Source organism: Myodes glareolus, chromosome 10, assembly GCF_982192425.1.
Source record: "Myodes glareolus chromosome 10, mMyoGla1.1, whole genome shotgun sequence".
Lineage (NCBI taxonomy): Eukaryota > Metazoa > Chordata > Mammalia > Rodentia > Cricetidae > Myodes > Myodes glareolus.
In genome coordinates, this window is record NC_142035.1 from 68,647,280 (window position 1) to 68,660,812 (window position 13,533).

General features: G+C 38.7%; 1 long non-coding RNA gene across 1 annotated transcript in view; it reads left to right on the forward strand.

Moving 5' to 3' along the window:
• LOC146892656 (uncharacterized) overlaps positions 1 to 13,533 on the forward strand; it is a 46,713-nt gene that overhangs the window by 2,765 nt on the left and 30,415 nt on the right. The window contains exon 2 of the long non-coding RNA XR_015003965.2: positions 1,584 to 1,676. This is a non-coding gene — a long non-coding RNA (uncharacterized LOC146892656). The remainder of the gene's footprint in view (positions 1 to 1,583; positions 1,677 to 13,533) is intronic.

Consider the following 13,533-nt stretch of genomic DNA (forward strand, 5'->3'; position numbering starts at 1 on the left):
TTGGTCTTGGCATTTCATCATAAAAATAGTAACCCTAACTATGACAATCAAATGTATTTTTTATCCAAGTACATATACACACTAAGACACCGCCCAGCAGCCGTGAAGTTCATGGAACTGCCTTTGCTGCTGCAACTGCTTTCTTGTAGTGCTTTGGTACCACATCCCTACTATGTTCAAGATATGCCTTTATTTTGACGTTGCTGCAGACCTTCCGTGTGGTGGTCTCAGCAGAAAGTCAGAACCCTGTTTGACTTTCAGAGATCAGACTTCTTTGTTTAATATTAACATTGGTATGTGTTAATCTTCAACCTACAAGACTTGTAAACACTTTGTAAGAGACAGTGAATTCTGGTTCAAAACATGGCCATTACATCAAAGAGGTCCAAGGTTAAGTGCTGCAAACTTGTAACTAAAGAATCATGGGGCACTGATAATTAAACTAAATCCAGAAACACTATTATCCATGTGAATCCTATTAGTTTCAGGTTGCAAAGTGGATACCCAGGATGTGAATAATGCTTCAACAAAAAGAGTATATTGCTTTTAATATATCACTGCTTATAAACTATGACATCAATCTATTAGTCTAATGTTCTGCTCTTTTCCTACATTGTTACCAATTTTTACCTTTGGTAGCATTTAATATTCTCACACTCTCTTCCTGTTCTCTGTTAAAATTCATTTCATGCAAGATTCAACCAGTTTGCAAGGCACAGAATCATGTTTTAATAACTTTTCAGGAGAAATGAAAGAACTCTTAAATTCGGTAGCATATTCTTATGTCAAAAAGTTCATGTGGGAAGAGGGGAAGTATACCACTCTGCCATGAAGAAAACCCAGCATTTTCTCACCATGCTCTAGCAGTCTTAAGTGCAAACATCTGTGACAATAAACATTTATTTAACACATTAAAAGGCAGATTTCAGAGTCCTCATATTAAGAGACACAAAGACCAGTATTTAACATTAAAACAGACTAATGACAGAAGAATCCTATCGTTAATATTATGATATTAAAAAAATGATGTAGATGAAAGGGCCATTTGGCATGAGGAACAAGTCCCTTTCTCCTCAATCCTAGGATCTTTAGCAATTCCTCAACAGCTGAAATAAAAGGTGGAGCCAACAGCATGGCCTGCTGTGGATCTAATTTGCTAAATCAAGCAAAAAGGGAAAATTCTGTTATATTTTGGCATATAGACGTGAAAATAGAACTTCTGAATTGAACCCCAAGAGAGAAAGAAGTCTACTGTTGCTGGTATTTACACTTATTTTATTTTAGTCCTTATGTATCTAAAAAAATGTGTAAAATCATTGATTTAATTTTACAACATTTGATTATAAGAGCCCATCATAATCTTTTTGTCTGTCAATGTTTGTTCTATGGAATCATAAAAACAAATATTTGTGATGTATACAATTATTATACTCTCTTGACAGAGGGTTCTCTGTGTGTAACTTTCTTTGTATTTCTCAATAACTTTAGTATAAAATTTGCTTTCTCAGATATTAATATAGATATTCTTGCTTGGTTTTTATTCATTTGCTTCTAATGTCTTGTTTCATGCTTTCTGTTTCCAGCTACATTTCTGTTTGCCAATGAGATGACTACAGCCAAGTCTCTGCTGTGTGGGGCAACCAACATCTTTGATCTCATGCCTTACACGTTCTCAGGTCAGCAATCTCACTAATCAGCACAGGAACTTTACCAGTTGACGAGAAATTCCTAGACTCAGGGAAATGCAGGGAACTTTGAGACCTGGAAAGACACTGAGATAGAAGCCTCTCAAAATGGCTTCCTGCCAGTATACTGCAAACAAGTGCCTGGAAAGCAAGAGGTGCTTCAAGGACCAGAATGTTCTGCAGACCTCAGAATCCTTGCTTGGTTAGACTGCAATTGTGGCCAGCACTAAAACCAGTGTTGTTTCCCGAGTTTCTAGCTCTTCCTGTCCCTCTTTTTCTGCTCTGTTTTATGTTGTCAACTGTAATATGTGCTGCTGAGAAAGTGTGTAAACCTGGTTCATTCTCCAAAATACGCACAATTGGGTAGGAATATGAAGAAGAAACGTAGAAGGCCCATTGCAAGCAGAGACATCTTGGAATTTATTGTTCATTACACAAACTGTACGTACTGACTATGAGAAGTCACACTAGACAGGACTACCCTCAGCTAACAGTTTGTAATGTCATGTGTCAGGCAATGGAAGGGCAGAATTGATTGCCATCCTGTCACTGCCTCGGGCTACCTTATAGGCCATTGATGAGGTCATCTGTTTCTAATCACGGAGGTTTACAGAACATTCTCACATTCTGACCCCTATTCTCTGAACAAGTTTGCATTTGGGAAATACTGGGGAAGAAGTAGTACATCCTCTAATATCCTGGAGAAGCCCCACCCCATCCCGCTCTGTGCAGCATTCCCACACAGAAATAAGAGCATTATTTCTCTTATTAAGAAATAAGACCACATTGCTGTTGGTCTGTGCTTTGATGTTTGGATTTCTACCTATAAGGTATGTTCATTTCCTGTCACTAAATAATGAAAATCTCCCACGTGCCTGTTTGGTTAAAGACAGTGTCAACATTGACAGAAGTCAAAACCAGGAGAAACTAGGGCTGTTTAAATAAGGAGAGAAACAGAAACTACTACTTCTACTCTTCTTCAGGTATTAAGTTTAACTTTCCACGTGGTTTACCTGCAAGGATCAGCTGACAATGTTTCATCTGGAAAGGAACAATATGACTCTTAGGAAGTCACTCTGTGTCCTACTCAGACATGTTTATACCTCTAACAAGGAACTTGTGTGTCCTGTAAAATTGATAGAGATGAAGGATAGTTGTGAATGTTAATTAAGAGATGCTTTTTAAATGGTTAGGATAGGATAAACAATAAGAACATAGAAAGGACCGAGTAAGTAATATCAGCATAAAATAAACAGAGGATGTGAAGTTTATAAATGTTTCCCCGCTCAAAACAAAACTTCATCTCAATTAAACTTTTAATGTTTTCTTAGCCATTCATCTATAGCTAACTAAGCCTCTTTTTCTTCCAGTTAGAGGTTTAATTTTGAACTTTGGCTTTTGTTAATTATTGTTTTATCTGGTGATAGATGTTATTGCTTATCTGTACCAAAGTACACTGGACAAAAGCATGAGATATAAATAGCTTCTTCTGTGTGTTTAGGAAAGATAAAACCCCCTCCATGATTCAACTGAGAAAGTGGAGTCATTTACTTTTTAGAGAGGAAATTGAAGACATTCTCAAGGATACTTAAGACACGAAACATCATGAATGAATGTATTCTGGAAGTTGATTTCCCAATGCGTGTTCACAAGGAACTAAACACTCATTGAGGGGCAGCATTAAGAAATTTTATTCCCAATGTATTTCAAAATTATTTAAAAGACAAGTAAATAATCCATTGTCTGCACAACACATTATATCCATCTACCCAGCTGTTGGTGGCTTCTACCCTTCAGTTATTATGAACAACAGTTCCAAGAACATGAGTGTGAAATATCTCTATGACACTCTAGAGTTTATTTGAATATATGATCAGTACTAAATTTCTGGATCACAGGGTCACTCGATTTTTAATCTTTGGGAATCCTTGAAGCTGCTTTGTATAGCAGTTGACCAGGGTACCAATATGTCTTCACCAACACTTTTTTATTTGTTTTGCAAATCATCTCATAGATGTCAGGTGATACATTATTGTGCCTTCCTTTCATTTCTCTGATCAGTAAGTTGAACATTTCTTCATATGTTCATGGTTATTTCTCTTTCCTCTCTGGAAAAATAGCTGCTTGAGCCCATTGCTTTTAATCATAGAATTCTTGATTTTGTGGTTGTAGTAAAGTTGAGGGAGTTTTTTAAATATAATTTCAATACTAGTCCTTTATTTATGTGCTTTGCAAGTTTTCTGTCTTTCTGTATCTTGTTGCTGATGCTCTGTTAATTGTGTAATTTTATGTATGAAAGTTTTTAAGTCTGATTTTCCACTTATGTTTTCTTCCTATGTTGCCTACTGACCTCAACCTGTTTCAGTTTTCTCTTATCATTTTATTCTAGGTTTCTTATCATTTCAGATCTTCAACTTATTGTCGCTAATCCACTTTGAGTCACTTTTTTCTCCGTGCTGTAAAGCAGGGATCCCATTTCACTCGTTTGCATTTTGTATATACATTTCTCTGAAACTGTTTCTTAAAGCATCTGTCCTTATCTTACTGAGTGACCTGGCCAGATGTTTCGATGATATTTGATTACTGCACTTCTACACTATCTTGTTGGATTGTGTGTATGTTTGTGATGTTTGTACACTATTCTAATTACTGTGAGTGTGTAATATGCTTTCAAATCATGAAGTGTAAATCCAAACCTTGGTTCATTTTCAAAACTGTGTTTGTCTACTCTGTGAAATACCAGGAGTTATGGACATAGCTCAACCAGTAAAATGCTAACCCTGCAATCACTGGGACCAAAGATCCATCACTAGATTCCACATCAATAAGCCTTGTATGGTGCTGTGCACTTGTTATCCTAGCCCTGGAGAGGCAAAGGCAGGTGTATCCCTGATGTTCAATGGGAAACCAGCCTAGCCAAATTCACTCTTGTCTGTTATTATATAGGAACTATTGTTATTCTCTGAGATATGCAAGTCTATGTTTAGGAAGAGTGGACAGGAGGTGTGCTGAGAGGAAGCTAGAGGGGAGGGATAAAGAGGTGGGAGGGAAAATATATTAACTTGCTACTCTAATCTAGGTGTGCTTGGTAACTATACTATGTAACATCTATTATTATTATTATTATTACCTTATAAATAATAGGAATCAAAATTTCCACTATCTCCCCCCCACTTCCCTCCTACTTCCCCACTCATGCTTTCCCCCTCCCCCTCCAGTCCTAAGAGAGGACAGGGTACCCTGCCCTGTGGGAAGTCCAAGGCCTTCCTCCCTCCATTCAGGCTTAGGAAGGTATGCATCCAAATAGACTAGGATCCCAAAAAGCCAGTGCATGTAGTAGAGACAAATCCCAGTGCTATTATCATTGGCTTCTCAGTCTGCCCCAATTGTCAGTCACATTCAGGGTCCAGTTTGATCCCATGCTCGTTCAGTCCCAGTCCAGCTGGCCTTGGTGAGATCCCATTAGATCAGGCAGATAGTTAGTCTCAGTGGGTGGATCAATCCCTTGTGGTCCTGACTTCCATGGACAAATTCTACCTCCTTCTGCTTTTTAACTGGATCTCGGGAGCTCAGTCTAGTACTCCCATGTGAGTCTCTGTCTCTATCTCCATCTGTGACCAGACAAAGGTTCTATGGTGATATTCAATATAGTCATCAGTCTGACTACAGGACAAGGTTAGTTCATGCACCCTCTTCTTTGCTGCCCAAGGACCTAGCTGGGGACATCTCCTTGGATATCTGGGAAACCTTCTAGAGCCAAATCTCTTGCCAACCCTAAAATGGTTCCCTTAATTAAGATATCTTCTTCCCTGCTCCCATATCTGTCCTTTCTCCATCTCAACCATTCCACTCTCCCCAGCTCTCCCCAACCCTTCTCTTCTCCCTTCTCTCTCCCCTTCTTCTCTTTCCCCCACCCCACACCCACCCCCATGCTTCCAACTTTTGCCTGGAGATCTTGTCTGCTTCCAATTTTCAGGAGGATCTATATATGTTTTTCTTTGGATTCACCTTACTACTTAGGTTCTCTAGGATCACAAACTATAGGCTCAATGTCCTTTGTTTATGGCTAGAATCCACTAATGAGTGAGTACATACCATATTCATAATTTTGTGTCTGGGTTATCTCACTCAGGATAGTATTTTCTACTTCCATCCATTTGCATGCAAAATTCAAGATGTCATTGTTTTTTACCACTGAGTAGTACTCTAATGTGTAGATGTGCCACACTTTCTTTATCCATTCTTCCATTGAGGGGCGTCTAGGTTGTTTCCAGGTTCTGGCTATTACAAATAGTGCTGCTATGAACATAGTTGAACAAATGCTTTTATAGTGTGATTGGGCATCTCTTGAGTATATTCCCAAGAGTGGTATTGCTGGATCCTGAGGTAGGTTGATTTCCCAGTTTTCTGAGAAACTGCCAAACTGATTTCCACAGTGGTTGTACAAGTTTGCACTCCCACTAGCAACAGATGAGTGTTCCCCTTACTCCACATCCTCTCCAGCATAGGTTATCATTGGTGTTTTTGATTTTAGCCACTATAACAGGTGTAAGATGGTATCTCAAAGTTGTTTTGATTTTCAGTTCCATGATAGCTAAGGAAGTTGAACATGTCCTTAAGTATCTTTTGTCAAAATTTTGTTATTTGCATATGATATGATAGTATACATAAGTGACCGCAAAAACTCTACTACACAACTCCTATAGCAGATAAATACCTTCAGTGATGTGGCAGGATACAAGATCAACTAAAAAAAAAAACAAAAAAAAAACAAAAAAAAAAACCAAAAAAACGAGTAGCCCTTCTATACACAAAGGATAAAGAAGCTGAGAGGGAAATCAGAGAAACATCTTTCTCGATTCGATAGCCACAAATAACATACAGTATCTTGGGGTAACACTAACCAAGGAAGTGAAAGATCTATTTGACAAGAACATTAAGTCTTTGAGGACAGAAATTGAAGAAGATATCATAAAATGGAAAGATCTCCCATGCTCTTGGATTGGGAGGATCAACATAGTAAAAGTGGCAATTTAAACAAAGGCAATCTATAGATTCAATGCAGTACCCATCAAATGCCCAACAAAATTCTTCGCAGACCCTGAGGAACAATAATCAGCTTTATATGGAAAAACAAAAACCCAGGATAGCCAAAACAATCCTATACAATAAAGGAACTTCTGGAGGCATTACCATCCCTGATATCAAACTCTAATACAGAGCCACATAAAGAAAACAGCTTGGTATTGGTATAAAAACAGAGACGTTGACCAATGGAATAGAAGTGAAGACCCAGATATTAATTCACAAACCTATGAACACCTGATTTTCAACAAAGGAGCTAAAATTATACAATGGAAGAAAGAAAGCATTTTTAACAAATGGTGCTGGCATAACTGGATGTCAACCTGTAGAAGAATGAAAATAAATCCTTATCTATTACCATGCACAAAACTCAAGTCCAAATGGATTAAAGACCTCAATATAAATACGACCACATTGAACCTAATAGAAGAGAAAGTTGGAAGCAATATGCAATACATGGGCACAGGAAACCACTTCCTATATATAAGCCCAGTAGCACAGACACTGAGAGAAACAATGAATAAATGGGACCTTCTGAAACTGATAAGCTTCTGTAAAGCAAAGGACACTGTCATTAATACAAAAAGGCAATCCACTGAATGGGTGAAGATCTTCAAAGGTCTGATCTCCAAAATATATACAGAACTCAAGCTGGTGGTGGCTCACGCCTGTAATCCCAGCAGTCAGGAAGTGAAGGGAGGCAGATCTCTGTGAGTTCAAGACCAGCCTGGTCTACAAGACCTAGTTATAGGACAGGCTCCAAAGCCACAGAGAAACCCTGTCTCAAAAAAAAAAATACTCAAGAAACTAGACATTAAAATTCTAAATAACCCAATTAAAAAATGGGGTACTGAACTGAATAGAGAATTCTCGACAGAAGAATTTCAAATGGCCAAAAGATACTATATAACATTTACAACATTGTAAAACCTGGGCACATGCTTATTTAAGAGGTAAAATTTATTCCAGTGGATTTTTTTCAAGATCATCCAGAGCAAAAAGCAGAAGTGGGATTGAGAGATCACGTTTAAGCTCTACAAATTAGCTAGTATCTTGATATCTTTTACAAAATGAAAGTAATTAAATAATGATGATTGCATTCATGCCCCCTAACTTTGGTTTGGTAACTAAATGAGGAAACAGATTTGAAAGGAGAAATTCTCTCTGGGTTTTAGTGACTAAGCACTGAATAGGCATGTCATCTCTTCTATCTTAGTTAGGGTTTCTATTGATGTGAAGAGGTACCGTGACCATGGCAACTCTTATAAATTAAAATATTTAATTAAGGGAGCTTTCTTACAATTTAGAGGCTCAGTCAATTATCATGATGGTGGGCAACATGGTGGTATGCAGGCAGATATAATACTAAAGTAGTAGAACTAAAGTTCTACATCTTGCACTCAAAAAAAAAAATCAGCTGAGATACTGGCCAGTATCCTGATAATAGGAAACCTCAAAGCCTGTCCCCACAGTGACATTCTTCCTCCGACAAGATTATACCCACACCAACAAACCATATCTCCTAATAGTGACACTCCCTATGAGGTTTTGGAGCAATTACATTCAATCTACCTCAGCATGTTAAATATCTATGTAGTTCCCATGCACTTACAATTACTGTTGGTGAAGGTTGTTAAAGGTGGAAATTATATTCATCTTTTTGGGTCTGGGTTAGCTCACTCAGGATAGTGTTTTTTATTTCTATCCATTTGCATGCAAAATTCAAGATGTCATTGTTTTTTACCGCTGAGTAGAAATCCAAAGTGTATATTGCACACCTTCTTTATCCATTCTTCTATTGAGGGGTATCTAGGTTGTTTCCAGGTTCTGGCTATTACAAATAGTGTTGCTATGAACATAGTTGAACAAATGTTTTTGTAGTATGATTGGGCATATCAGGTATATTCCCAAGAGTGGAATTGCTGAATCTTGAGGAAGGATGACTCTCAGTTTCCTGAGAAACCGCCATACTGATTTCTGAAGTGGTTGCACAAGTTTGCATTCCCACCAACAATGAATCATTGTTCCCCTTACTCCACATCCCCTCCAGCATAGGCTATCATTGGTGTTTTTGATTTTAGCCATTCTGACAGGTGTAAGATGGCATCTCAAAATTGTTTTGATTTGCATTTTTATGATTGCTAAGGAGGTTGAGCATGACCTTAAATGTCTTTTGGCCATTTGAACAACTTCTGTTGAGAATTCTCTGTTCAGTTCAGTGCCCTAATTTTTAATTGGGTTATTCTGAATTTTAATGTCTAGTTTCTTGAGTTTTTTTTTTATATTTTGGAGATCAGACCTTTGTCTGATGAGGGGTTGGTGAAGATCTTCTCCCATTCAGTGGGTTGCCTTTTTGTCTTAATAACAGTGTCCTGAAGCTTCTCAGTTTCAGGAGGTCCCATTTATTCATTGTTTCTCTTATTGTATGTGCTACTGGGGTTCTACCTAGGAAGTAGTCTCCTGTGCCCATGTGTTGCAGACTGCTTCCCACTTTCTCTTCTATCAAGTTCAGTGTGGTCAGATTTATATTGAGATCTTTAATCCATTTGGACTTGAGTTTTGTGTATGGTGATAGATATGGATCTATTTTCATTCTTCTACAGGTTGACATCCAGTTATGCCAACACCATTTGTTAAAGATGCTTTCTTTCTTCCATTGTATAATTTTAGCTCCTTTGTTGAAAGTCAGGTGTTCATAGGTTTGTGGATTAATATCTGGGTCTCCGATTCGATTCGATTGGTCAACAGCTCTGATTTTATGCTAATACCAAGCTGTTTTCATTACTGTAGCTCTGTAATAGTGTTTGAAGTCAGGGATGGTAATGCCTCCGGAAGTACTCTTATTGTATAGGATTCTAGGCGTAAACAAAGATTGAGACAATAATTCGTGATCCAAGAGAAGTTAATAAGAAGGTGAACCCAAAGAAAAACATATATTTATCCTTCTGGATATGGAATTAGACAAGATCACTGGGCAAAAGTTGGGAGCATGGGGGTAGGGGGGGAAGGGGAAGTGGGGAGAGAGAAGGGAGAAGTGGAGGATTGGACAGAGCTTGGGGAAATGGGATGTTTGAGATGGAGGAAGGACAGATGGAGGAAGGATGTTTGAGATGGGAGCAGGGAAGAAGATATCTTATTTAAGGGAACCATTTTAGGGTTGGCAAGATACTTGGCTCTAGAAAGGTTCCCAGATGTCCAAGGAGATGTCCCCAGCTATGTCCTTGGGTGGCAGAGAAGAGGGTGCCTGAACTGACCTTATCCCATAGCCACACTGATGAATATCTTGCATATCACCATAGAAACTTCATCCGGAGATGGATGGAGATAGAGACAGAGACCCACATTGAAGCACTGGACTGAGCTCCCTAGGGCCAGATGAAGAGCAGAAGGAGGGAGAACATGAGCAAAGAAGTCAGGACCGTGAGGGGTGCGTCCACCAATGGAGACGGTGGGACTGATCTAATAGTAGCTAACCAAGGCCTGCTGGAATGGAGCTGAACGAACATGTGATCAAATAGGACTCTCTGAATGTGCCTGACAACGAGGGCGGACTGAGAAGCCAATGATAATGGCCCTGGATTTTGATTTTACTGCATGGACTGGCTTTTTGGGAGCCTAGTCTGTTGGATGCTCACCTTTCTAGACCTGGATTAAGGGGGGAGGGCCTTGGACTTCCAACAGGGCAGGGCACCTTGACTTCTCTTAGAACTGGAGAGGGAGGAGGGAGGGAGAGTGGGGGGAAAAGGGAGGAGGTGAAAATTTTTAATAAATAAATAAATAGAACATAACTAAATAAAAAGGTAGAAACTAGTGCATGGTAATTAGGTTTTAATCAATACTTGAGTTAGAGAGACTAATTCAGTTCTTGTGGGACCTTCATGAGAGTGGGGTTGCTTTTTGTTGTTTAAAATTGATAAAGATAATCTAGCTATGTCTTTGATCTCTAGCTTCCACTGTCTCTCTTCAATGTAGCTCTCAATGTGTGTTTCTTCCATGATGTCATCTGCTGTCTTCTGACACAGTATTGGAAATTATTTCCAGAACCACTCAACTGTTGGCCCACACTTTCTAATGTTCTAATCTGTGATCTGAACTCTCCAGAATCAGATTTTAGATGGGGGATTGGCTAACTGTGGCCCTCATCAGAGTTGTCTGTCCATATAAAAAATGTTGTATTGGAGAACAGTTAAGACACCCATTCACGATTGCTTCTATTTGCTTTGGCATGCAAAGCTTAAAGTATTTATTCTTACTTTACAAAAATGTTTGCCAAACCATCACATATTGTTAGAAAAGTAAGGCATATGTTGCTGAAAGTGTATTTATAGAGCTGGAGAAATGGCTCAGTTGTTATGAGCACTTACTGCTCTTGCTGAGGACCCAAGTTCAGTTCCTAGAACCCACACTAGACTGTTCACCTCCACCTATAACTCCACCTTCAGTGCCTCTGATGATGTCTCTGGTCTCTGGGACACCTAAACATACATGACATGAATACATACAAATTTATGTACATTGACATTGAAAGTCTTTTTAAAAAGTATTGATATGATGTATTCTAATCTGCACTATGAAGAGGAATACTTACTATGTTTTCAAGCAAGCCAAAGAACTTTTTCATCACACTGCTATTTTGGATGGCTGCGAGACTTGTGTGAACCAGACAATTGCCCTTCTGTCTGCCTTACTACAGTGCATGTGAAATCATCACTAGCAAATTGTCAAAATCTGTTATTTGTTTCTCTAGCTCTCTCTTAGGAACTACAGAAAGCTCCAGGAACAGTTTTGCCTCATTTAAATTTCTACAGTTAACTCCTTAACAGTAAATGTTTACAGATAAATGTGTATCTGCACCAGTAGCCCATATTTTGTTTATAAGATGATTAGCTCTGTTCCTGGTGAATGTGCATATTAACATTCACATAACAACAAGCTCATGTTTCTGCTGGAGCCTATGGAAGACTGGGAGCACTTTTGTCAGCAAAGAAGCATTAATAGAGCCAAACCTTGATTTCACATTGCAAAAAGCCATTAGCTGTTAGTTGCCTATTCATCCAACATTATTGCTTGATGAAAGGATATCGGGTTCTGTTCACAGATTAAAGAACATCTAAATTTCATAAAAATTTAGTGTGTGACAATATAGTTAGACATGATTTTTTTTAACTTTTATTCTTCTCTCATACATTACATACTGATCAATTTCCCCTCCCTGTCCTCACACCCCATCTCTCCCACAAATCAACTCCTTCTCTGTTTTAAACACACACACACACACACACACACACACACACACACACACACACACACACACGGAGAGAGTAAAAAATAATAATAAAAGTTGACCTCCAAACTATATGACTGAACATGGCCTTAACATACACAATAAGACTGGGCACATACCCTCAAATCACAGCTGAATGTGATAGCCCAGTAGGAGGAGAGGGATCCCAATGACAAGCAAAAGAGTCAGAGACTCTCTCCACTCTCATCATTGGAGTCCCTCAAGAACACCAAGTCACACAACCATAAGATATATGCAAAGACCTAGTTCAGACAGATAGAGGGTCTGTGAGCCCCTATAAGACCTGCTTAGTTGATTCTGTGGGCCAGTTTCTCTTGATGTCCTCATTCCTAAACATTATTTTAAAGGGAACTGCTGATCAGAAGCAAAAGCTGTGACAGACATGCTCATAACTGACATTTGAGAATCAAAGAGTGACCATGAGACGAACATTAATTTCCTGAAGCTTGAACTCTATAGGAACCAGGCTTTAATTGAATTGGTCATTGAGTAAAACTGCATATATGAAACGTTCAATTGTACTAAGTAAGGTAATCCAGACACAGAAACACAATGACTGTATGTTCTCTCTCATGTGGCGGTCTTAGCTCAGAACATTTAGATTGTTGTGTTTAACTTGGAGCACCTGTGGAAACCAGGAGACTAGAATGGGGCCATCAGTTTGGATGATATGGTAGAACACATGTGGAATGGAGGGACAAATGAAGGATAATTGGAGAGTGAAGTTTAGGTGGGGGGGAAGATGAAAAAGTAAGAAAGAGAAGTGAGTGGGAGATGGATAACTAACATTAGAGTGCTTGGAAAATCCACATGGAACCTTATTAAAGATATAAATATATATGTGTATACATGTGTGTATGTATGTAATATTTACTAAATATTATAATAAAAGTAGGTTTAGGTGAAGGTACCCAACACAGAGGGATAATACTCCCAGAAACCATAGGCTATTAAACAAAACCACCTACAAAAACCATAAGATGCTTCCCTTTGGGTATCTCAGAGATCCCCCAAAATACAATATAAACTTCTGTCATTGATTTTGTTGTTCCAGTAGAGCTTATGGTAAGATACTTTCGCCAAAAGACATGTAGAAGTCAAATTGGTAATGACCTTGAAGTTTCCTTCTTGCCAGCTAGCTATCACAGTACCAGAAGACATTATGCAGGCTTCTAGGAGAGAAAAGTCACCAGCAGCCTAGCTGCTGTGAGCGAAGCAAACTGCAATACTGACTGGCATTTGTGATTGCAGTATGAATATTTTAGGGGTGACCAACCGCTTTCTGATCAGATTTAAGTCCTGAATCCCTGGAGGGAATTTACACTTGGTATTAGAAACACAGTCAGAAAGTCACAGTTGTGGAGAGTTGGGTTTTTTTCTGATGTTATAATGAAATACTCTTTTCAAAAGCAGTTTGAGGAGGAGCAGGCTTATTTGACTTACATAACTAGGTCAGTG